Source organism: Triturus cristatus, chromosome 8 (assembly GCF_964204655.1).
Source record: "Triturus cristatus chromosome 8, aTriCri1.1, whole genome shotgun sequence".
NCBI lineage: Eukaryota > Metazoa > Chordata > Amphibia > Caudata > Salamandridae > Triturus > Triturus cristatus.
In genome coordinates, this window is record NC_140591.1 from 58357153 (window position 1) to 58384113 (window position 26961).

Consider the following 26961-nt stretch of genomic DNA (forward strand, 5'->3'; position numbering starts at 1 on the left):
AGGCGACCCCTTCCCCAGGAACATGTCTTTCATGTTGGAGATCTAGAGGTGATCCACCAGAAAGGATCTTCCTTCAATAAGAGTCCTCTTTCTTCTTGATTAGGGCAGCTAGAAGGAAGACTGTAAGATCCGCCTCTCCTTGGACTGAGATTCTGCATCAAACTTACCTGTAACAAAAACGCGTCTGCATTGGGTTCTTTCTCTGGCTCTTATGTGCAGAATGTCGTCGACCCCAGAACCACTACAGTCCTGATGCTACAGCTGCTATGTGAGAACTGGATTGAAACCTGGTGTCTTTAGAGGTCTGGTTCTTCTCAGAAACATCAGGCCCTGGTTGGAGTCCAAGGCAGCTTCTAAGAGCTGGAGTGAAAGAGGGACAAGGAGGTCTCTCTGCTGCTAAGTGTAGAGCTTTAGGGCACACTATGTTCAGAAAGGTCTGAGATGGACCTGCCTTTCAGCTGTAGTGCTTTAGACTCACGTATACCCTTGTGGGGTCCCCAGGCTTCCACCACAGACTGACTGAACTGTGTGGAAGATATTCAGAGCCACAACACGCTGCACTGGGGTTGCTGCCTAGCTCCCCTAGAAACCTGAAAAACAGCTTTATATGAAAAGCTGAGATTCCTAACTAAAAAAACAAAATCACAAAAAAATATCAAAGAAAAACCATACCACGATTTTTCAAAGTAGGAAAAATGAAGAAAAGTATAACACTGGGTTTATGGGAGAAGTTTCAAGGAAATACAGCGAAGGGTACACAATAATGAATAACAAGATTTATGCAATACATTTTAATTATATTTAGCAAGCCCTTGTAACGATTAACATAAATAAACACAAACATTAAATGCAAAACCACAAGAGAAATATGTTTGTAATATATATATATATTATCTACTGGCGGTCGCCAAAAGATGGTTATAGTTAGGACCGAGTTTCCATAGGAAATCTGAAAATTCTATTTTGAATAACTTTGGCGCCGGTTGACGAATCCTCGCAAAATTTTCAAAACTAATGGGGCGCTCCGCTCAGCTCCTACCCTGAAGGTCTCGGGGTGATTTGTCAAGCCGGGGCTGAGAAAAAAGGGGGGTCCCAAAACGCATTTTCCCATAGGACCTTTCGTCGAAGGTACAGCCCAAGCGGCTGAACAGAATTACTTGAAATTTGGCAAAGAGGTAGTCCTCAGGTCAGGCATGTGCCTTTTGCATATATGGTGTCAATCTGTTCAGTAGTTCCTGAGAAAATTGCATTTAAAAGTACATAAATATCTATACACACCGTGCGCGCACGCAATTCTGATTGGTGGTTACATGTCAGTCAACATTCGAATCGGTCGAAATCAGGAAGTGTCGGCCGCCATTTTGTGTGTTTGGTGTGTGACAGTGAAAAAGAAAGGTGGAGAACGTGAAAAGGGGGCAGGGTAGAGAGTTCCTGACCCCCTAGCCTTTGTCAGGGGGTCCCTGAAGGACCCCGAAGGGTGAAAAAACATTTTATTTTTTTTTCAAAAATTCGCGGGGTGCGCGCACCATGCGCGCACGGTGAAAAACCTTAAAAAAAAAAAATACATTTTAAACGAGCCATTCCAATTACAGGATACAGTCAATCTATAACTATATACATAGGTAGTTTATTGTAAAATAAATATATAAAAAATATAATAATACATACATAACTTAGCATTTAAAAAACCTTACAAATTCACTTAAAAACCATAGGTTTCACACACGTTATAGTTGGGAATTAGCATTTAAAAAACCTTGCAAATTCACTTAAAAAACCATAGGTTTCACACATGTTATAGTTAGCTGGACATTTCACTCGTAAAAAACCATTGAAATTCCCCCGTTATAGTTAGTTCAGATAACTATAACTCGCGCGACCGCCACTCTATCACAAGGATGATGTCATCAGTGATGTCATGAGTGATGTCACTGACCATTTCATGAGTGATGTAATATGTGACGTCATCAGCAGTGGATTGCGGTTGCGCGAGTTATAGTTCTCTGAACTAACTATAACGGGGGAATTTCAATGTTTTTTTACGGGTGAAATGTCCAGGTAACTATAACATGTGTGAAACCTATGGTTTTTTAAGTGAATATATATATATATATATTCACACATCACGTTTGAAAACAGTGGTCTGTAAACAGAAAGTCCTGAGCTGGAAGAGCTGTGGCCTTGTGACAAATGGTGATCCTAGGTGCACCGATTAACATAAAAAACGGTGCGCCTGCGGAGACTCGCGCAGTAGGACACTCACTGCCGCACCGGAATGGGTCTTTTGCTTCGTAGTTAACGATTTAAAAAAAATATTCTTTAATGCTTGATTAACACAAACCATTGTAATATAGCGCATAATAAAACACTTTATAAAAAACATAAAGCATTCACATCCAAACCCTATACATAAGTGTGCATAGCAGAGTTTATAATCCATAAATCCATTTAAAATGACCCATGCAAAGCGTAGAAACCCACTCTCCCAAGCATTCATTAAGCAGAGTTTGGCGAGGTTATATTTTTTATGGTTTATATTTTTCAGACAGCCCTTTTCTATTTTCCTTAGTGTGAAACCAATCGTCAATTTTGTTTTCTTCAGTAAAATAAAAATAGAAAACATGTTTCTCATATCTCTGTGTTCAACAATTTCACTTATTATGCATGCCAAGGAGACGATTCACAGGGAATCTTTACTACTTTTTAGGTCTGGCTAGCATCGCAGCGCATGCTCTGCTCGCTTGCGAGACCTGTTGTCGTCTGTTTTCTTTTGGAAGTGGGGTGGAAGCTCCGCCTCCGCTTTTCATTTGCGCGCGTCACACTTTATGTAAAATGCTCGCATTTCATTTGCAGATTGGCTTTTTGGTCCCCTCCCTGTCTCCTTTCCAGCTCGCCCACCGGACTGGATATTGTGCACGTGCCCGGCGTCTCTTATGCTCATGCACTTTTAGCAGCCGGTTGTGGTTTTTCAGGGGATGACACAATCTTTACTGGCGTTTCAAGCATTCTTGCTAAATGTAACTCAAATGTGCTGCAAAGGGACACGGGTCAGTGGGCCGCGATGAGTTTCCAAGCCGCTGCTTGCCAACCCCTGGCGGAAGTTCTTGTACGTGAGTAACTTTCCCTTGGCATTTAACTGCAGCGTCTGGAAAGCGTTGCATGCATTAGAAGCTGTGCGAATTCCAGACAGTACTTATGTAAGAGGAAGGCAGGGCTAGTGAGAAGTAAATTGTTAAATATTAACGACAGGCGTGTGAAGTGTTTCACAAGGCATGATGGAGTCCTAGTGCAGTTTGATATGTGCTTTTTGTTTGCCGTCAAGACGCTTTAGAGAAAGTGCTGTGAAGCGGCTTGTTATGATACTGGCCACCTTTCTTTGATTATGCTGGTCTTATTGTTTGTCAATCAATCAATCAAACATTTGTAGAGCCGTGAGGGTCTCAAGGCACTGGGGCGGGGGGGCTACTGATCGAACAGCCAGGTCTTGAGTAGCCTCCTGAAGGTCAGCATGTCTTGGGTCTGTCGTAGGCTCAGTTGGAGGGTGTTCCAGGTCTTGGCGGCGAGGTGGGAGAAGGACCTCCCGCCGGTGGTTCTTCGGATGTGCGGGATGGTGGCGAGTGCGAGGTCGGCGGAGTGGAGCTGACGGTTGGGGATGTAGAAGGAAAGCCGTTTGTTGAGGTAGTCTGGGCCGGTCTTGTGGAGTGCCTTGTGTGCGTGGATGAGGAGCTTGAAGGATATCCTCTTGTTGACGGGGAGCCAGTGCAGGCTTCTCAGGTGGGGGGTGATGTGGCCGTGGCGTGGTACGTCGAGGATCAGTCGTGCCGATGCGTTTTGGATGCGTTGCAGTCGTTTGATGAACTTGGTCGAGGCTTCCGCGTAGAGGGCGTTTCCGTAGTCGAGTCTGCTGCTGACGAGGGCCTGGGTGACTGTTCTTCTTGTATCTGTCAGGATCCACCTGTAGATCTTGCGGAGGGTGTTGAAGCAGGAGGAGGAGACTGCGTTGACTTGCTTGGTCATGGAGAGCGTTGAGTCGAGGATGATTCCCAAGTTGCGTGCGTGGTCGGTGGGTGTCGGGGCTACCCCCAGTGCCGTCAGCCATCAGGAGTCGTACTAGGCTGAAGGGTTGGAGCCGAGGATAAGGACCTCCGTTATGTCCGTGTTCAGCTTCAGTCGGCTGGTCTTCATCCAGTCGGCGACGGCCTTCATTCATTCGTGGAAGTTGGCTTTGGCGGTGATGGGTCCTTGGTGAGGGAAAGGATCAGTTGAGTCACAGATTGGGCGACCTCCGGGCGTCATCAGTCATCTATACCGGCACCACTGGGCCCCTGATGCGCAGGGAGAAGAGCTGATAGATCCCTTTCTCTGCCATCCTCAACCGATCTCGCCATTCCTTAGTCTTTTCCCTTTCTTACCTCACCTACACCCACCTCTCTTTCCATTATTCACTCTTTGTGGTTTTTCCCGCTTTTTTACTCTACTTCGTCAGAATAACGCTGGTGACTGCCACACGCATCGCATCAAGGATCCGGGTTATTTCCAGACGGACTTGTGCTGAGGTATTTTAAAACATAACTTTTTCCATTATTCGTCCCGTCACACTCTTAAATCGAGCCCGGAAAATCTCGGCAGTATCTTTAGTAACCCAACTTTGTAGTGCATGCCTTATACGTTTAATTGCCCGTAAGGATATTTGGGAGGCATGTACCTTAACCTTGTAGTGCATACCTTATACGTTTAATTGCTCGGAAAGAGATTTGGGAGGCATGTAACTTAGTATCACACGAAGGAAGAGACAAGGGATTGAGTCTTCTCTGACTCCCTTAACAGTATATAAATCTCACACAACAGAGAAAAACTTCATGGCAAAAATAGATATACTATACATTAGAAAAGGGAAAATCAAAAGAATTCTTAGTACTGCCCTCACACACTTGATAGTGTCATGCTTCATCATTGGGCCGCATCATACAACCAGGTGCAGACCAACACACTGGATGGAGCGCAATTTTTTAGAGAGAAGATGAAGGATAGTGGTGAGGGTAGAGTGTAATAAAGAAAGGCAAAAACACAAAAGTGTCACTCAAATCATAAGGGAAAACAAATATTTCTCCTGGAAAAAGGGACCAAGAGAAGTGCAGATATATTTCTAAAACTACCTTGGGGTTAACCCGTAACTATTTATTTTGTGTCAACCTCTGGCAGGATTAAAATTGTCAATATGGGGTATTCAGGGAAGGTAACGACCCTTCTATCCCCACTGCAGTTACCAACATGTTTCTGCCAGCTTTTTATGCGCCAAACCAGGTCGCTCTGGCATTCGTCAGGGTGTTGGTCCCTATTTATTGGTCTGTACCCCTATTAGGGTATTTTTTACCTTATTACTCTGTAAATATGGGCTTTGCCCCAACGTCTCTCTTTACTGGAAATTTCCAGGAGGATTTCACAATTCTACAACGAGAGAAAAACATGAACGAGGAAAAACCAACCTTGATTTTCATACTCATAGTTGTTATCATTAGCCTTTACTTATTTCGAGTTTCCCACGCATTATTTAAAAGTTTCATAACAGCTTATTCATTTAACATACACCTTGACCCCTCACCGTGGGCACACCATACTCCTCGTGAACATAATAACTCAACACAGGATGTGGAAGTAGTGGTTGGATTTAAAAACTATGCGTTGATTCACTGCATAGATACTTCAAGGCTAAGAGAAACCAAAACTTAACCCTACCACAAGTCCCAGTGAATTATATTAGTAAACAATACATTCATAAAGATCCATGTCTACTTACAAGAGTTTACGGATTTTTATTCTAAACCCGGGACTGTGGGGGAGGTGCTCTTATCGTCAGACTCTGGATGCGTGTGATACATCAGGTGTACCAAGGAATAAAGTAGAGAGAACAGGACGGCAAGGTTAATAAAATACTTTGCACAAACAAATATTTATATGCCCCCGCCTCTTCTTCGTCTAAACTCTACTTTATATAGAGCGGCATTCCTCGTTAATCTCAAGCACATTCCGCCTACTTTTGAATTCACCAATAAATTAGAGTCCCACCGATGTTCACGTTCGGGATACTCTTGGGCCACACTTAATCAATGATTGGTTCGAAACACCACTTAAAGCAGTATGTACTCACTACTCCAAAGAGACACTGTCTCCGGTAGCCCCTCACACGTCCTCCGTCGACGCAGATCATATCGTATTGAGTCTCCCTATAAAGGAACAACACAACCTCGTCTCACCGTTCTTTCCCAGGGCGTTTCACCAATACCCATGATTCACAGCAAACCACCGTCATAGAAAGAGGTTCCTCGATCTAGACTGTGTCTAAAAGCCAGCTAGCATGGTGGCCATTTCTCAGATATCTCGTCGAAGTCTAACAAAAGCTTATGCCGGCTTTCCAACAAAAAGACAATGTTCATACGCATATTTTTTTAGGTGTGATCACAATATCTATTTTCCCATTTTATGTATATCGTAAAACGAGCATTTTTTTCGAGCCTGTTCTATCCAATGTGACCAACAGGACCACTTTCCTTTTTGAAAAAAAACAGAAAACTGTCCCCATGAATATATGTGTTTTTCTAGATTTGTTTTTAACACATCTTTTCCATCGTATAAATGTAATATCTAGAGCGTTTATATAAAACCTGCTCTATCCAGTATGGCCTACAGATCAACCAACATCTTTCATACTTGCAGGTATGACTCATTTTTTCATGATTCCGTGTAGTTGGAACCAGGGTATACCATCATTCAATCCCCTTACGTTGCTTCTAAGTCTTTCCACCCACCTCTGTTCTCTCAAAAGGAGGAAGTTCGAAATGTCGCCCATGTTTGGCGGAATAAAGGGTTTATCTAACACCATCCACCTCAATTCGTTTTCCTTATGTTTATGCTCTTAAAATTGAGCGGTCAGTTTTGTATTAGTCTTTCCACAGCGTATAGTGCTCATATGCTCCAATATGCGTGTTTTGACTTTCCGAGTTGTCATACCCACATATTGCATCTCACAGGGGCATCTGAGTAAGTAGATAACATTATTAGTGTTACAAGTGGAGTGTTGACGCAACTCCCAAGGGCGATTTAGACCTAGGTCTATACTCTTTCCATTCATAGACCCTGGGCACGCTCTACAGTATCCACATGAATAATGTCCTACTACAGGTGGTAAGAATTGCTTACGATTTAGTTAATTACCTAGGTCCCTTAATGACCTTGGGCGTGTGTTCACAATCTTGTCTTTAATGCTCGCACTCTTTTTAAAGGAGAACAGGGGGGTGGGTTGATTCAATCCGTTTGAATTCAGGATACGCCATTTCTTCTGTACAATTTTCTTCAGATGGTTAGAAATTGTATTATATGTTGTCACACATATACTTCTTTCTTGTGTCTCTCTTACGTTGGTTTCCAAAAGAGACTCTCTGTCACAGTTTCTAGCTCTCTTCTGTGCTTTCTTAATACCATTCTCAGGGTAGTCTCTGTTCCTAAGTTTTACACTGAGACTCTCTGCTTCTTTTTTGTAATCTGAAATATTCGAGCAGTTTCTACGAAGTCGTAGAAACTGCCCATAGGGTAGGTTTTCCCTCGGGGAGCGAGGGTGAAAGCTCTGAAAGGATAATAGATTGTTTCTATCCGTTTCTTTATGAAAGACACTGCTGATTAGAGTTTTCCCCTCTGCTTTGATGTTAAGATCAAGAAAGGGAAGAGTGTCATTTGTTATCGAACCCGTAAAGAAAAGGAACTGATTCCTTTGATTAAGCCAAGTTAGGAAAGTCTCCGCAGAGGATCTACTGCCCCTCCAAACGATAAGCACATCGTCTATATATCTGTGCCACCCTCTTATGTGGTTCACGAAGGGATTGGTAGATGGAAAAATCGTTTCTTCTTCAAACTTCGAAACGTACAGGCAGGCCAGACTAGGGGCACAGGAAATCCCCATAGATGTACCATGGGTTTGTAAATAAAATTGGTCTCCGAATTGAAAAAATAGGCAGAGAATAAATGCCCTTGGGGTCTGGAATTCCCAATCTTCTGAAAACAGGATGCTTTCAATAACCCTAAGGGTTTCTCGTTGGGGAATATTAGTATATTAAGATTCTATGTCCAGACCAATCAGAAGGTCTCTGTCTCTATCAAACTCCAAGTTTTTAATGAGATTTAGTACTTCACGGGTGTCTTTCAGATAAGCTGGCATGTAACTTAACCTTGTAGTGCATGCCTTATACGTGTATTTTACTGGACGGGGAATGGGAGGCATGTGCAAGAATGGTCACATTTTATCTTGACGCACCGAGTCTGCTTCCTCCAGTATGCCATACACGGCTCGAACGCACTTATGGCGCCGTCTTTGAGAATATGAGCACCTGATTTTTCGGGCTTCCCTGTGGTCACCGTGTTATCCTTACTCAGTGATGCCCCTTCCCATCACCAAGGCCAACACTGGGGACGTCTTCTTTCCCCTCTAGCTCTTTCTCCTCACCTACCTCTAAACACCTTCTCTCTATAACTCTACCTTGCTGTAACTCTCATTCGCTCTTTCTCATTCTTTCTCTCTTCACTCTACCTCTCACTTATGTCTGAAAATAACTGTTTCTCTATATACCATCTCTCCTTCGCTTTCTATCACTTTCACACCCATGCACTCTCTCTCACATAAGTAAAAATAAAATCCATTACAGCACCAACAGCTCTAACTCTAAATCCATGCGAGACCTATTGCATTGCAAATGCTTGTTACGACAAGGAAGTAGAAATATCCTTTTTGTCCGAAAGAGAACGAAACCGGTTATGAGGACAGAGACAGTCGGGACATGAAGGGAAGGGGCTGCAGGGTCTCGGGGGCAGGATTGAAGTTGGTTATTCCTGTCCGCGAGCATGCATTCCAGTTAACCAGTTTCAAAGGGTGTCTACGCACTTTAGAGGACAGGAAAGCGTTAAACACGATTCCTGCAGTTCAAGCACAGGGGCAGACGGTAATAAACCGACCCCCTTCCTAGCCATAAAGGGGGGCATCTGTACCCTCCGGTCTTTTGTCGTCCCCCGGACAGGAGCCTGCCCCCGCCTGCCAGCCGAGGTGTGTAAAAATAACAGCAGCCGGTTAATTATAGCTTCTGAAATACCCCGGGGAGGGGTGACTGGGGGTCTTTGAAGGCCTGTGAAAGGTCTGTGTCTGCAGCTCCTGTCTCCAGGACTGAGCGGGGTGTACAGGACAGGTGAGTCCGGCTCGTCTCCTCCGCTCTAAACTTGGATTTCATTCAACCGGTTTCACCTTAGAAGCGCGATTAACTTTAAATACATTTTACTCAATACAAATATCGGAAAACTATAAATACTAATAAACTGTTAGTAACTCGGAGAAACATACACGTTTTTTTTCATGTTTTCAGATTCTAGTCTCAGGCCGGGTACTTAAGAGTTTGTGTAACATTTCCCGCTTTGCGTTGCAGAGTGCCCTTAATAAAGCGCTTCCGGCCCCTGGCGAGGCTTCAAGGTTTTTATTTTACTTTGTCTGTTTTAATGCTTATCGGAGAATTGTATTATGACGTGTAAATACTTTTGAAGTGTTTTTATCATGTGTTGTTTAAAATATGCTTTAAAAAAAAAAAAGAGAGATTTGTCTCTATTTTCAGGTCTGGTGGTAGCCAAGACCTTTTGATTTCACTCAAATAATGTATATAATACTGCTATTTGCAGGGGCTTTCAGCCAGCCCTCTTCACCCATTGGTCTGTTATTGTGTCACTCACGTCTATCCTCTGCCCAATACATCCTACAGCATGGAGCAGCAGGACAGCCCCGCCATTGGCTGGCTGACTTCACTCTGCGTTCCTGCATCTTCCTTTTCAGAGTGAGAATGTCCATGCGCAGAACGGTTTATTTCGATGTGTACCTTTTGAGACCCCAAAATATATTGTTGCTTGTAGCATTTTTTTTTTTTAAAGATTGAGGGCCAGCAGCTTCCCAAACAATGTTATGAAGAAACCAACACACGCGTCAACAAGATCAAATGGCTGCCCGCAAATGCCAGACCTATTTGCTTTTGTAAATGCTTGTTTTAATTGATTTCACCACAAAAATACAGTATCATGACATTAATATAAGGACTAGATGTCAGTCCTGTCCGCTCTCACACTAAAAAAGAAATCTCATAAGAATCGTGTTTTATTTATAATTAATGCCTTACACCGGATACATTTTGTATAATTGTATTATCCTCTTTGTTGGACTTGGCCCTTTTTGCAGGGTCATCCCTAAGCTTTTTGCCTTCGTCCTGCATTTTCTCTGACCTGTGGTTGGCTGTTCTATGACTCCGGGCACTTTACCACTGCTGATCACTGCTAAAGTGCATATGCTCTTCCTACTGTAAAATGTATATGTTGGTTGGATTCCATGATTGGCCTATTTGGTTTACTGTCAGACCCCAGCAAAGTGCACCAGGGGTGCCCAGGACTTGTAAATACAAATGCCGCTGGTGGGCTTGCAGCACTGGTTGTGCCACCCACAGAAGCGGCCTAGTAAAATGTGCCTAAGGTCTGCCATTGCAGAACCTGCGTGCAGTCTGGTACTGTCATGCTGACTGGGCAAGTGCACCCACTTGCCAGTCCCTAAACCTTCCCTTAACTTCATATTAGTCACCCCTATGGTAGGCCCAAGGGCAGGGTGCATTGTAAGCATAAGGTAGGACAAGCCCTGATGTGTGTGGCATGTCCTAATAGTGAATTCCAGCCATTTTCGTTTTTCAGTATTGTAAGGCTACCTGTTCCCATAGGCCAGAATGGGCTGTTAGAATTGTTACATCCTATGATCCTAACAGACCCAGGGAACATGGTAGAAAATCGAATTTAGTATGCCTGAACTCAGAATAATAAAATACATCTTTTAGTAAAGTTTATTTTAATATTCTGTGTTTGCAAATACCACTTTTAGAAAGTTGGTATTTGCTTGCCTAACCATTTCAGCCCGCCTCTGCTATGATGTGTATCTGCCTGTCTGGTTTGTGTGAGTGACAGGGCTGGGGAAACCCAGAGGGGCAGGGCTAGGTAGCCTGGTGGTGAATAGAGAAATTGACATCCAGATGGGTGGGAGGAGTGCACCTGGACTCTGAATAGGGCTGTGCTCTGCCACCACAATGCTGGCTCCACCTCCTGTGGAGCGGCTGATGTCTCTGCCCTGCACCCTGAATAGAAAGGCAGAGTCATGTCAACAGAGTGCTCAAGAACTGGTTTGGACTGGGTAAAGGCCCCTCTACCCCAGAGGAACAAAGGAATTGGGGGTATAAGTATTGGGACCCGGCTCCCAAGAAATTAGATCCTGTTTGCGCCAAGAAGAACCTCTGCCCGACGAGAAGGACCTGGGAAAGCTGCATGGAGGACTACTGTCTCTGACCTGGGAGACTGGCCTGTGGTGGGTGCCTTGCTGCAAGAAGAGAGGAAAAGACTGAGAAAGACTTTCTTTGAATCAACTGTGCTTTTGTGAACAAATCTCCAAGGGCTTGGAAGTGAGCTTGCCCCCTGAACTGAGCCCCAGGACCATTGGGCTCTTTCCCCCTTCAAAAACGAGCTGCTGGACTGCCTATGCTCGTGCCCCGCTGACGCCGTCGCTGAGTGTGCCTCGCAATATTTATTTGCCGTGAAGTACCTCGAGTCCGTGCTGGTGCCGCCCGACACTGTGTGCCTCCGCTGAGTGAAGCCGTAGCACGCACCGTGTCCCGCTGGGGCCGCCCCGCACCTGACTCGCTCTCCCCTTCCCGATCAGAGCCGCACCGCCGACAGCCGCCTCGACCTCTAATTGCAGTTCCAAGAGAAGTACGGTGCGTAAGACTAAAAGCGTACCCTCTCACACTGTGTCTCACCCCCCGAGGCTGCGCCGCACCCGAAAAGCCACCCTGTATGCCACGTACAGGCCGCTAAGTGCCGCCTTGCCGCCCCTGAGGAAGCAACCTCGCCAAGAAGGAATCTCCCCCCACGGACTTTTCCGCAGCCCGACCCCTCCACAGCACCTCCGGAGGTCCTGCCCCAACGCCCCGCATCGCGGCGCTTGCTGAGAGCCGGACCTGCCTGCCAGGAGCTGCCGACGACCGTCTTTTGGTGGCCCCGCATCGTCCAAAACACCTGTCAGGTATTTTGTGCGCATCGCACCTAAGAGTGCACACCGCGGACCAGAGCGTCCGTCTTATTGTAAAGACTCGTTATTTCACCTCGACCCGCAGGGGACCGCCCCAAGAAGTACGATCTGCACAAACCTGACTTTAAGCCCATTTATAAGAGAACTCTTGATCCAAAACAGTATTGCGTGCATTTAAAAACGTTATTGATGGTCTTGTACTTAAGCCTGCATAAGAAATCCTATATTTTCATAAAGTCTACGTATTTTTATAAAAACCTGACTGGTGTCCCTCTGTGGTGCAACTACTGTGTTTACTGTGTATGTGCTCTCAAGTGCTTAACTGTATAACGCCTGGGGATTAGCTTTGTCTGCTCGCGCCACGCAACCTTGAGGGTGAGCAGGAGTTAGTTTTAACATCATATTTGTTGAAGAACTTTCAAGGTGGGAACAGAGGCGTATTCTCAAAGATACAGAGGAATCCAGGTAGAACAATCATTTTGATTAGAGACATGCTACCCATGACCGCTATTGGGCGAGATTTTCAAAATTGTTCTGATATGTAAGGCCTTTGGTGCCCTTTATCCGAAGACTGTTTTTGATGGGGGACACCTTTGGCGGATACCGCCATGGATGTGCCATCTATTTGAGAAGTGAGGGAAGTACATGCGGTCTAAAGAAGGTAGATTATATCTCGCCTTTGTAGATCTTTCAGCAGCTTTTGACTGCGTGATACATAACAAATTATGGGAGATTTTAGCCACCATGGGGGTGGAGTTGACATTGATTACATTTTTAAGACCATTGTATTGTAATGCTAAAGCAAGGGTCTGTTACGGATTTAAGGGAGAATGCACCGCACCATTCAACGTAGAGAGGGGGGGTCAGACGTAGATGTGTCCTGGCACAATTTCTATTTACACTCTATACCATTGGTCTGGAACAAGCATTGATAGAGGAGTGCCAGGACTTGCCACAAATAAATAAACGTCCCATACCCACCCTCTTGTATGCGGATTATGTAGTGCTGTAGTCTCGCACTCAATTAGGACTCCAAAGAGTACTCACTAGATACACGGAGTACATGGATAAGTTAGGTTTACGCGTCAATATTACTAAAATGTTTATTGTGAAATTTGGTAAAAATAATTCTAGGTGCAGGGTCATTAGGTCTCGCCTGAGACAGCGCTTTAGTGCTACTCTGGCGAGACTTATAGTAAGCGAGTTTTGGCAGTGCAAACAGTGGCTTTTCAGGCCTCCAAATACAGTGCATGTGCGTCGGCCGGGCGCGCGCACCATTTGGAGGCCTGAAAGCACTCGTTTGCTTTCACTTTCGCGGCCGCACGGCCGCTTTGATGTGTGATCGCGATCGTGATCACTTTCACACAGGCGCGCGCAGCATTTGGCAGCCTGCGTGACTGGCCCATTGTGCCCCTACCTCCCTGAAACACCGCCCCTCCATTTGCACTGCTCCCCATCGTGCGCTCTTCACACCCACTCCTCTTCACTCCCTGCGCAGCACAACTCTCAGTCTCACTCTGCCACAGCTGCACAATGAGTGGACCCTCCCTCTGCACCCCACCCTGCCCCCTGATCCTGGCGTCTTTTTTCCATACACACTCCACCCACCCTTCCGCTGCACATTGTGTGTCCTCCTTTTACATGCAAGTTCACCACCTCAGTCTTCATACACTGTACGTGCCTTTTAAAATGGTACCCATACGTTTCTCTACACCCCAACATTTCCTCGATCCTTCACTGCACCCCGTTACCTACTCTCCTTCACTGCACCCAGTAACCTACTCTTCCCTCTGCATAATCAATCCATATTTCCTTGTTATCCACTACACCTGGTTGTTTCCTTTCTCGGTACACTGCTTCCAACTTTTCTTCTGATTCAGCATTTCCGTTTTACCGCCTGATGATGTTTCCGCCTCCTTTCTTTTCTTGTTTTTGCACATGATCATCAGTTATGTTACACAAGGACACATTCATTCTTTGGTAGAAAGGGGGAGATTAAGTAATTTGCTTGGAATCACAGGATGTTGAGCAGAGGACGCCCAGACTCGAATCTGGTTCCCCAGCGCCACAGTCGGCAGTCCTGGCCGTTACGTCACCTTCCTTTTCGGGCCTCTTGTACCTCTTGCTGTGACCGCTGCCTCTACTATGCCCTGTATGCCTCTCTGAGCATCTGCTTCCCCCGCCGACGCCTCCCCTTCCTTACTAGTGCCTTTATATCCGCCTCTTCCCCCTGCCAGCATGTTCTCTCCCCACCCTCTCTCTCTCTCTCCAGGCCTCTCTTGTCTCCAGACCTCACCTAAATCCTTAATGACTTTCGTCCGTCCCCTATGGACACTGTCATCTCTCTCCCACTCCCAGTCTGCTCGCCCTCTCTGCCAGGCTCCCTCCCTCTGCCCCTCCACCCTCCCGTGTCCTCATTGCTTTTCGCGCTTGGCTGAGCCCTCTGACTCCCGCAGCGAGCGTTAGTTTTTGACACAGCTGTACATATTGAGTGCATCAGTGGCTGCCTTTAAACACTGCAAATCCCCAGTTTCACCACCACTTTCCTTTTCACCATTTATTTATTTTATTTTTATTTTAAAAGTTTTATATAGCGCTAGCTTGACCCGAAAGTATCAGAGCGCTTTATATACACACTGTAAACAAGCATTTGCAATGCAATAGGTCTCGCATTTACTCGAGTTTAAGCTATTGGCATTATAAATGACAGTGTTTTATTTATGTTCCAAAACCAAAACATAAATAAAAGGCATTGTCATTTACAATGCCAACAGCTCAAACTCACGTAAATGCGAGACCTGTTGCATTGCAAATGCTTGTTTTTATTGGTAACAAAAAGGTGGAACCTACTAGAACCTTTCCTCATCTAGGTATTTTATTTGACAGCAAGGGGGCATGGTATCAGGCAGTAAAAAATAGGAGTCTGCTTTTTATGAAAGCTACCGCGACCCTGGTTAATTTTGCAAAATAACTGGGTAGTAAACCACCAGTGGAACTTTTAGAAATGTACAGGGCAAAATGTACCAGCATAGCGATGTATGGCGCGGGTGTGTGAGGTTACCGTGATATTAAACCTATTCAACAGGTGGAGAATGCCTTTTTAAAATATCTCATGGAGGTTCTAGGTAGCACCTTTACCTATGTATGCCACTTAGAACTAGGATCGGCTTTTATTTCAGACTTAATAAAAATCCAACCAGTTCTGTTGTGGCACAGGATTTGGACTTCCCCAAAAACCACCATTAATTGTGACACATTAAAAGACAGTCTTATGTTAGAGCGGGCTCTGGAGATTCCCTGGTTGAAATATGTAAAAAAAAAAAAATGTATGAATTATTTGGGTCTTTCGGTATATTTTAAGAATCCTGGAATTTTACATACTATAACCAGAAAGCGTTTTAAAAAATGTGGTTTGACTCGTATGGAGGGTAATAGATTTGTCGCCAAGGCTGCTAAGTCGACTGTACACGCTAACCAACTTATTACTTATGATACACAGCTGTACTTAAATTTTGTATTAAGTGGGTATGACCGATTTGTTCTAACCCGTTTTAGACTTGGAATTTTTCAACGTGTGATAAGTTTTCCTGAATTAAATGATTGGTCCCCCACATTAAGTAGCTGTCCATGTGATAAACAATCTCAGCAAACAACTATGCATGTGGATTTATTCTGTACATTTTATGTAACGCAAAGAAAAAGATGGATTTTACCTACTTTAAGACTTTTAGAATTGAGACAATGCAGTCCAGCGTTTTTATCATTACAATTTTTAGAAAATGAGTGTTTGGCAAAGTCAATAGCATCTTTTCTTAATACGTATTGTAATTATTGGAAAGGAATTAGTTTATGAAACTCACTGGTGATTATAAAATGAATTTGTAAATTATCGTTGGAATTCAATATTGTATCTTTGAGTAACTTGTACCTACAGGCACCCAGTGCACTTTCTTACTTTGTAATGTTGATGTTTTAAACTGTTTGCTTTTATGATTTGTTGCACAAAAATCGAATAAAGCTGGTATTGAATTGAGAAGTGAGTCCCATCTTCATCCTTGCCGCCAGGAGGGTGTGCAGCAGCCTTATCCATTTCAAGACTTTTCCCTCAAAGTTCATGTGTTGTAGTATAAACTGCTTGTAGTCCCAGTTTACAGTTTTTATGTCTCGCCTACGCAGCGCGCATGCGCTGCCTAGGCAAAAAGACCTTTTGCAATCGCTTTGGCTTTTCAGCCAAAAACGTGCACGCGTTCCATTGCCTTCAACGGCAACGCGTGCACGTGTGGAGATTCACTTGCGGGAGCGCGCGGCGCCATATGGTAGAAATTATCGCTCCTGGCGCTGCTCGCTCTCGCAAGTGAAACGCTTTCACTCGCCCCTCCCCCTGCTGCCTCCTTTTAGCGCGAGGAACTCGCTTGTTATTATTGAAACTCGGCATACGCAAACTTCACATTTGTTCCACATCTGACTCTGCTAGGCTGCGACAATGTAATTACCGTACAAAATATTGTTATAGTTGTAATGTATAGCCTACTGTAAACCGAACCAGACCCACAGAATGAGTACCTCGTACTTCCTGAGAAAGGTTAAAAGGATTGAGTTTTGCTGTTAGTACCAGAGACTATATTACGTAATTCTTTAAAATTTTATATTTCTGCTAGAACAAGAATGCCACATTGTTAAGTGTTCTATGGATGCTAATAACTGTCCTTAGCCTCGGATCTGCGTTCAGTGCGTATTAATGTTCACTTGGCAATATTTTTTAAGCGACGCTCTCTGTACAGCAAAGAGTGTTATCTGATCGTTCCGTAAGGAAGATGAATGAACCGACAGAAAACAACATCGATTTGTTCAGTTCGGTTAAAGAAACAATACATCAGGAACAATAACGTGCGCCCAGATGGAATCAAAGTAATGTATTGAGCACCGAAGACCTAAGAGAAAAAAAAACTTGTCATTTCCACAATGCACAGCTGCGCTTTTATTTATAAATAAAGGGACTTTAACTCGTTCCGTGCTCATGACGGAACCACGCCGTCATGAGCCACGGTTGCCGTGTGCTCATGACGGAGTGGTTCCGTCATGCTGCGGCCGTTGGCGGCCGCGCCGCCCACGCGGCGCTAATTCCCCGTCTGTGCGGGCGATTAGCGCCGTGGGCAGAGTCAAGACGGAACCACTCCGTCATGAGCACAGCCCAACCGTGGCTCATGACGGAGTGGCTCCGTAATGAGCACCGCGCCACCGCGCTGCCCCCCCCGCACCCCCCAGCGCTGCGGCGGAATTTCCGCCGCAGCGAAGGGGTTAATACTTCTATTAAATAAATAAACGAGAGGACAATTGCAATTTCATATTCTCCTCTTCAAAAGCGGTTTGAAATTTCATCAAATAAAAAATGCTATATCATTTACGGAAATCATTCTTTCCTGCAAATGAATCGCAAGTATGGGTAAACCCAATAAGTCTGACTTTGCTAAGGCTGCACCATTTTGTAATGTTTTGCAATAGACACAAAGCAACTGCGAAACATAAACAAAATATTAAAAAAGACATAGCCCCACGCACCCCAGATGTTACCCTGAAGTGCACCTCTGTTTCAGACTGCTCTGCACATGCGAAAGGGGCAATGTCATCACTCACAGTGCATGAGAGCCAATGTCTGACATGGACTGCCCCACACAAACTGATGTGCCGGGCAGAAGCAAAATGTGAATGACAACTGAGTAGGCCAACGAACGAGGACTAACCCAAAGCCCATGTAGGTATATTTGTATATATTTCTACTATTATTATAAAAAAATAAAAAAACACAGAAGGCTAGTGAGACAAACACAATGGACTATAGACCAGACCGTTAAAACATACAACTTGAAATACAAAAAAGCAACATGCCATACAAGTTCCAGCTACAGTCCACAGAAATGGCAGGTCCTTTTTTGGTTGAGCCTGGGCAGTGCATGCGCTTCTCTGCGGCATGCTGTTTTTGAGTATGGAATAGAAGCCCAGCCTACTCTCCGCCCATATTTGTCACTGGCTTGTGTCATTGTCCTTCGTAAATGCTGTCTTCTGATTTGTTAATAGGCTTGTTAGTCACTCCTTAGTACCCCCTTGTCTTCATTTGTAACCTCCCATGAGGACTGGTCCTTCTACTTCGGTGGTTACACAGTACCTCTTTTTAGGTCTCGCCTGACCCAGCGCATGCGCTGGTCTGGCAAGACTTATTGAGAGGGCTCCAAAAAATGCTACCAGGCCAGCCTAGAGCTACAGGGCATGTGCGCGGGTGCGCGCGCCGCTTTTACCGCAATTACTTTCTCTTTCGCGGCCGCTTTGATGTTTGATCGCGATTGCGAACCCTTTCGCGGCCGCACGGCTGCTTGGCATAGCCAATAGGTCTCGCTTTTGGGACCTTATAAGTATTTAGTTATGCAACTGTTGCATGGCTAAACACTTATAAGGTCCCAAAGGCGAGACCTATTGGCTATGCCAATGCTTGTTTTAGTCTGTAACCACTATATTCTTTAATGAGTTTCTGGTACTGCAGGCACGACATGCTTTCCTGCAACATTCAGCGTGCTATGCACGCTTTCACTTTCCGAGCAACCGGGACAATGGTGCCCGCTTCTTTGAATAGGTCTTGGATTTACAAGAGTTTGAGCTATTGGCATTGTTTTGTGTTAATTAGTAAAACGGATAAATAAAAAGCATTGTCATTTACAATGCCAATACCTTAAACTCTCGCAATTGCGAGACCTATTGCATTGCAAATGCTTGTTTCTTTATCTATCGAACCTGGTGGTTACTGCATCATCCAGTGAACTAGTCAGTTTGTGAACGAGTTAGCAGATTAGGCCATTTGCTTCGGATAGCGATAAAACCAGACTGCGTTATCATCTGCCACATTTTCTGTTCCTCGAGGGTGTCTTCGACTGCCACACTTTCCCTCATGACTATTGGTTTGACTCGGCACACCGTTTTGATGCGCATACCCCCCTCACTAAGACTTTGAGCCCCAGAACATTTTATATTCTAGGACTCAGCTTAGACTTTCAGTGAAATCATTCAAAGTTGTGTCTTCTATTGTGCTGTGAATTACCTGGCCTTGAAGTGTCTGTGGTTGCAGTTTCCAGATCAGTACATTTGCTCTGTTGTGCTTTAATTTGATTCCATCTTGGTTGAGCCTCTTTGATTGTTAGGCATTTCCTTCTACCTCAATCGAATAGGTTTCTGTTTTTATAGGAGTAACACAGGCTCATTTGTAACAGTTAATCTGAAGGGGAGCGTAGGTGTAGCATGATGTAAAGAGAAGGGACCCCCCTGCAACATAGTATGAGTACCTAGTGCAGGTAAAATATTTCAATATAGAAAGACCTAGTGTTAGCAACCCAAACACAGGTTACTGGGTCCGGGTATGTGCCTATATAGATTGTATTTATGGAAAGTTGATGTGATGCACACGCACTTTCATAAGTAACTTTGACCTGTGCCCTCACGGACCGTCTTTATGAAATGTTATTGTATTGCATATGCACTTTTATGGTCAAAACAACTGAAATAGAGTTTTTTGATGATGATGATGAAAGACCTAGGACTACTCTTACATATTTTCGAACAGTGTGTGTGTGGTATCTTGTTTTCTTTGCCATGCATCTTTCCTACTTCCCCGCCTTGCTGCTCAGCCAGAGTGCATGTCTTATGAGTGGAAGTGCTGTGTAATGCGGGTGCATGTGATGTTTTGGAATGTTGGGGATGCCTGGGGAGTGTCAGTTGGGAGTATGGGCTGATCAGCAAGGGAGCTGCTCCTGGTGGGGCTCGCAATTATCTACATGCTGATCTTACCATCTACAATCTTCATCAATAAACCATCTTCATTTGATATACACCTCGGCATCAATGGACTTAATTTATATTACAACAGTGTACAATCTATATAATAACAAATAAACAAGGCACAAAGTGTACGTGTAAGAAAAAGAAGAAAATCTACTCAACAATAATATTCTTTTATTTGTTTTTATATTAATTTATCAATATGTTAAGTGTAAAAAGCAATTGCATGCTACAAACATGATATCCTTTGGAATGTTAAAAATTACCTTTTATTCGCATCAACAATCAAACCAACACATACACACTGAGAACTAACTAAATCGAAAATACGATATTTACAATGCACAGAATGTCTGAAGTATTTATTAATCTACATTACTACAATCTTGGTGCCAACAGTAAATTATTGTTGTGGCTAGTTGACAAGTGTCTTCCAAATTCATCTATGCGCGTTTCAGCACAAAAGCGCCTTCTTCAGGAAAGCCACTAGTTACCACTGTTAAAAAAAACCTGCAGTCACATATGCCTAGTTAGATTGCAACAAACAATATTTTAAAGATGAAAGCTACAATAGTGCAAGACTGGACAACGCATGAAAAAGACGCCGAAATTTGCCCAGGAGTTGTAAAGCACTGAGATAAAAAATGTGTATAGAAAAGGGCAAAAAAGCTTGTAGAACTGGAGAGCAGTAGTTTTCTGAATACAGAGATGGGAGTAATTGAATAGACAAGATCCTTCACCTCTAAGACTGAGTGATGCTCTTTATTTGTATATGGGGAGAGGGATACAATGACCTCCAAGATTGTTGTATTGTTGGGCTTGAAAAGGAACCTAAATGAACGACATCTAAATATCCTGTAGATGGACAAAAACACATACAGGGATGTCCTTCCAGATCCAAGATCCCTAGATGAGGAAGACCTGGGCCTGGATTTTCCTTTATTACACTTCTTCACCTCCACTCTGAAGGCATCTTGGCTGCAGTTTGCTGAGAGTCACCAGAGGTGGCGAGCTTGTCAGTCTCACAAGCCAGTGTGCTGCGCCAGTAGGGATGGCTGGAGAATGATGCAGATGGTCTTGACTGTGGAACAAGCTAGCACGTGGAGCCAGTTGAGTCATCAGATTGGGTATGAAATTAGTCTTATTTGTTTTGGCCTTAGAAATCACATATGATTCAGGAAGTCCAGAATTAGTTGGGGCGGAGCACGTTGGGTTATCTCCAACGTTCTTTGTTCTTCTTTACAACTACTTACATATGGGTTGTGTCATATGTTCATTGAGACAGATAATGTAATGGTGCACAATGTATATATGATGCTGTTTTCAACGTATACTGTACTGACTAAGTTGTTGTGTGGCTCTAACATAAATCAAGGATAAAAAAAATAGCAAAACAGGTTCAGGTAGGTTCTGTGCTGGACCAACAAGAATCATAAAAGAGCATTTGCTCAGTGGAAACTACGTGGCGTTTCCTGTTGGCTTTATGAATAATGTGGTTAGCTAATAACTGTATGTAGCATCCGCCAAAGTAGGAATGACATCGACAGACAATATTGTGGACATGTTTAGGTCTCGCCTAGGCAGCGCTTGCACTGTCTCTTGGGGACATGCTGTATTGAGGATGTGAGCATTCAGCACTCCCAGCGCTTTTGGGTTGTTAGTTGGCCTGCCTCTCTTAATTCCTTTACTCTGCTTGGTTAATACTTTCCATATGTTCCGCCCTTGTGGGTCTTTGGTTACCTCAAGGCGGACTCCACCAATAGTTTTTTTATGGTTGGCCATCTCTGGCCATCTGTTGCCTCCTTGCTCGCACACCCTCCCTCCCATCATTGCTGCCATGCTTCTTGCACTGCTGCTGACATGCACGGCACTGCATTTACTTGTAGTAATCACGGCAGACCGCGCTTTAGCCATCCAAAGCTAAAGCGCAGCGTGCTGCCATTGCTACAAAAGTGATTAAATAAAAAAAAAGGCAGGTGGGCGGATGCTGCAATCTTTTCTATTTATTGAGTTTTGTAGCAATGGCGGCAAGCCATGCTTTCGCTTTAAGCATCTAAAGCACGGCATACCACCATTGCTACAAAAGTCAACAAATACTAAAACAAAGGCAGGTGGACGCCACATTTGTTTTCCATTTGCAAAGCCAATAGCTCTGCATTTAACTAATGCGAGACCTATTACATTGGAAATGCTTGTTTTATTGGCCCATGTGTCAACCCCAAAATGGCTACTAGACTGGACAGCGAGTAATGCAGCAGCTTGTTTTAAAATTGTTAATACTGTGTTTCTTTTTGAAAACTCCTGGACTGGGCAGATCAACACACCTTAAACATAGCGGATTTCATTTTGTTGTGCATCAGATTTGTGTTTGTTGAGTATGGCGCTGCACTTCTCTAAAGTTTAGGAATTATTTTCAATTCAATTGCACATGTTACTTTACAGGCTGAAACCTCAGTGCATCTGTGATATGCTATATGTGAGAGGAGACATGTACTGCACCGGAATTAAAGCACTCATCCTGTATGGGGTACAGTAGTTACTTTGTCATCCTGAGGAAGGCTGCCTTTAGTTATAAGCGTGCCAAAACACCCTCTGAATCTTCTTTCCTAGAAATCCTTTCATTACACATTGAGAATTTCATTAAAAAAATGGATTTAATTTAAACCAAATTGATTAGATATTTTTGTAGCTAAAATGTAAAATATATTTGTATAGATATGCAACAAGGAGGATTTTTAATGCTTTTCTGATCAATATTATTTATTTACTGTTTATCAGAGCTACAACCTTTTAGCTGGAGCACTGTCTGAATACTCTTGCAGCTACGTTTATAGTGGAACAGCGTGTCTCCTTGTTTCTTGTAAAGCACTGTCCTGTCTCGGTGCATCCTGCTGTGCAGTACTGGTATCACAGTGCACAGAGCAGCAAAGGTCAAGAGTACACCCCCCCTGAAGTTGGGGGCTTTTGGATATGTGGGGGCTCTAGAGCGGGTGCTCATGCGCTCTCTTCCATGGTGCTTACCCTGGGACAATGTCAGCATGCAACGGTAGAGTGACAGAAGGGTCAGCATTACATGGTAATAAAGTGACAGGAGGATCAGCCAGGCACGGTAGAGTGGCAGGAGGGTCAGCCTGGCCCGGTAGAGTGGCAGGAGGGTCAGCATAGCATGGTAGAGAGGCAGAAGTGTCATCCTGGCATGGTAGAGTGGCAGGAGGGTCAGTATGGCATGGTAGAGTGGCAGGAGGGTCAAGATGGCACGTAGAGTGGCAGGAGGGTCAGCATCTACATGGTAAAGTGACAGGAGGGGCACCATGGCATGGTAGAGTAGCAGGAAACCAGCATGGCTATGTAGAGTGGCAGGAGAGTCCGCCTGGCACGGTAGAGCAGCAGGAGGGTCAGCATGGCACGGTAGAGCGGCAGGAGGCTCAGCCTGGCACGGTAGAGCGGCAGTAGGGTCAGCATGGTAGAGTGGCAGGAGGGTCAGCCTGGCATGGTAGAGTGGCAGGAGGGTCAGCCTGGCACGGCAGAGCAGCAGGAGGGTCAGCATGGCACGGTAGAGCGGCAGGAGGCTCAGCCTGGCACGGTAGAGCGGCAGGAGGCTCAGCCTGGCACGGTAGAGCGGCAGGAGGGTCAGCCTGGCACCGTTGAGTGGCAAGAGGGTCAGCCGGGCACGGTAGAGCGACAGGAGGGTCAGCCTGGCACAGTAGAGCGGCAGGAGGGTCAGCATGGCATGATAGTGGCAGGAGGGTCAGCCTGGCACAGTAGAGTGACAGGAGGGTCAGCTTGGTAGAGTGGCAGGAGGGTCCGTCTGGCATGGTAGAGTGGCAGAAGGGTCAGCCTGGCATGGTAGAGTGGCAGGAGGGTCAGCATGGCATGGTAGAGTGGCAAGAGGGTCAGCATGGCACGGTAGAGTGGCAGGAGGGTCAGCCTGCCACGGTAGAGTGGCAGGAGGGTTAGCATGACACGGTAGAGTGGCAGGAGGGTCGGCATGAAATGGTAGAGTGGCAGGAGGTTCCTAATGGCATGGTAGAGTGGCAGGATGGTCAGCCTGCCACGGTAGAGTGGCAGGAGGGTCAGCCTACCACGGTAGAGTGGCAGGAGGGTCAGCATGACATGGTAGAGTGGCAGGAGGGTCGGCACGGTAGAGCGGCAGGAGGCTCAGCCCGGCACGGTAGAGCGGCAGGAGGGTCAGCATGGCATGGTAGAGTGACAGTCGGGTCAGCACGGTAGAGTGGCAGGAGGGTCAGCCTGGCACGGTAGAGTGGCAGGAGGCTCAGCCTGGCACGGTAGAGCGGCAGGAGGCTCAGCCTGGCACGGTAGAGCGGCAGGAGGGTCAGCATGGCACGGTAGAGCGGCAGGAGGCTCAGCCCGGCACGGTAGAGCGGCAGGAGGCTCAGCCTGGCACGGTAGAGCGGCAGGAGGGTCAGCCTGGCACCGTCGAGTGGCAAGAGGGTCAGCCTGGCACGGTAGAGCGACAGGAGGGTCAGCCTGGCACGGTAGAGCGGCAGGAGGGTCAGCATGGCATGGTAGAGTGGCAGGAGGGTTAGCCTGGCATGGTAGAGTGGCAGGAGAGTCAGCCTGGCACGGCAGAGCAGCAGGAGGGTCAGCCTGGCACGGTAGAGCGGCAGGAGGCTCAGCCTGGCACGGTAGAGCGGCAGGAGGCTCAGCCTGGCACGGTAGAGCGGCAGGAGGGTCAGCCTGGCACCGTCGAGTGGCAAGAGGGTCAGCCTGGCACAGTAGAGCGACAGGAGGGTCAGCCTGGCACAGTAGAGCGGCAGGAGGGTCAGCATGGCATGATAGTGGCAGGAGGGTCAGCCTGGCACAGTAGAGTGACAGGAGGGTCAGCTTGGTAGAGTGGCAGGAGGGTCCGTCTGGCATGGTAGAGTGGCAGAAGGGTCAGCCTGGCATGGTAGAGTGGCAGGAGGGTCAGCATGGCATGGTAGAGTGGCAAGAGGGTCAGCATGGCACGGTAGAGCGGCAGGAGGGTCAGCCTGCCACGGTAGAGTGGCAGGAGGGTTAGCATGACACGGTAGAGTGGCAGGAGGGTCGGCATGAAATGGTAGAGTGGCAGAAGGTTCCTAATGGCATGGTAGAGTGGCAGGATGGTCAGCCTGCCACGGTAGAGTGGCAGGAGGGTCAGCCTACCACGGTAGAGTGGCAGGAGGGTCAGCATGACATGGTAGAGTGGCAGGAGGGTCGGCACGGTAGAGCGGCAGGAGGCTCAGCCCGGCACGGTAGAGCGGCAGGAGGGTCAGCATGGCATGGTAGAGTGACAGTCGGGTCAGCACGGTAGAGTGGCAGGAGGGTCAGCCTGGCACGGTAGAGCGGCAGGAGGCTCAGCCTGGCACGGTAGAGCGGCAGGAGGGTCAGCATGGCACGGTAGAGCGGCAGGAGGCTCAGCCCGGCACGGTAGAGCGGCAGGAGGCTCAGCCTGGCACGGTAGAGCGGCAGGAGGGTCAGCCTGGCACCGTCGAGTGGCAAGAGGGTCAGCCTGGCACGGTAGAGCGACAGGAGGGTCAGCCTGGCACGGTAGAGCGGCAGGAGGGTCAGCATGGCATGGTAGAGTGGCAGGAGGGTTAGCCTGGCATGGTAGAGTGGCAGGAAGGTCAGCCTGACATGGTAGAGTGGCAGGAGGGTCAGCATGGCACGGTAGAGTGGCAGGAGGGTTAGCCTGGCACAGTAGGGTGACAGGAGGGTCAGCCAGGCACGGTAGGGTGACAGGAGGGTCAGCCTGGCACGGTAGAGTGGCAGGAGGGTCAGCCTGGCACAGTAGAGTGGCAGGAGGGTCAGCATGGCATGGTAGAGTGGCAGGAGGGTCAGCATTACATGCTAAAGTGACAGGAGGTGCAGCATTGCATGGTAGAGTAGAGTAGCAGGAGACCAGCATGGCACTGTAGAGCGGCAGGAGGGTCAGCCTGGCATGATAGAGCGGCAGGAGGGTCAGCCTGGCACCATGCATTGGTAGGAGGGTCAGCCTGGCACTGTAGATTGGTAGGATTGTCAGCCTGGCACCATAGATTGGCAGGAGGGTCAGCCTGACATGGTAGAGTGCAGGAGGGTCAGCCTGGCACGGTAGAGTGGCAGGAGGGTCAGCCTGGCTCGGTAGAGTGGCAGGAGGGTAAGCCTGGCACAGTAGATTGGCAGCAGGTTCAGCCTGGCATGGTAGAGTGGCAGGAGGGTCAGCATGACACGGTAGAGTGGTAGGTGGGTCAGCATTACATGGTGAAGTGACAGGAGGGGTAGCACGGCACGGTAGAGTGGCAGGAGTTTCAGAATGGCATGGTAGAGTGGCAGGAGGGTGAGCCTGGCATGGTAGAGTGACAGGAGGGTCAGCATGGCAAGATAGAGCGGAAGGAGGCTCAGCCTGGTACGGTAGAGTGGCAGGAGGGTCAGCCTGGCATGGTAGAATGGCAGGAGGGTCGGCATTACATGTGAAGTGACAGGAGGGGCAGCATGGCACGGTAGAGTAGCAGGAGGCCAGCATGGCACGGTAGAGTGGCAGGAGGGTCAACCTGGCACGGTAGAGTGACAGGAGGGTCAGCTTGGTAGAGTGGCAGGAGGGTCAGTCTGGCATGGTAGAGTGGCAGAAGGGTCAGCCTGGCACGGTAGAGTTGGCAGGATGGTCAGCTTGTTAGAGTGGCAGGAGGATCAGTCTGGCATGGTAGAGTTGGCAGGAGGGACAGCATGGCACGGTAGAGCGGCAGGAGGGACATCATGGCACGGTAGAGTGGCAGGAGGGTCAGCATGACAAGGTGAAGTGACAGGAGGGGCAGCACGGCACGGTAGAGTGGCAGGAGTTTCAGAATAGCATGGTAGAGTGTCGGGAGGGTGAGCCTGCCATGGTAGAGTGGCAGGAGGGTCAGCATGACACGATAGAGTGGCAGGAGGGTCAGCCTGGCATGGTAGAATGGCAGGAGGGTCAGCATTACATGTGAAGTGACAGGAGGGGCAGCATGGCACGGTAGAGTAGCAGGAGGCCAGCATGGCACGGTAGAGTGGCAGGA

General features: G+C 46.7%; 1 protein-coding gene across 3 annotated transcripts in view; it reads left to right on the forward strand.

Moving 5' to 3' along the window:
- Positions 1-26961, forward strand: part of TRIM45 (tripartite motif containing 45) — a 93268-nt gene that overhangs the window by 23624 nt on the left and 42683 nt on the right. The window contains exon 1 of one of the 3 annotated variants that reach the window (XM_085620974.1): positions 9177-9227. The exons of 1 other annotated variant lie outside the window; for it this stretch is intronic. The gene's annotated coding sequence lies outside the window, so the exon portion shown is untranslated. Of the gene's footprint in view, positions 1-9176; positions 9228-9486; positions 9506-26961 lie in introns of those variants that run through there. One more of the 3 variants, XM_085620973.1, reaches the window with a different exon arrangement.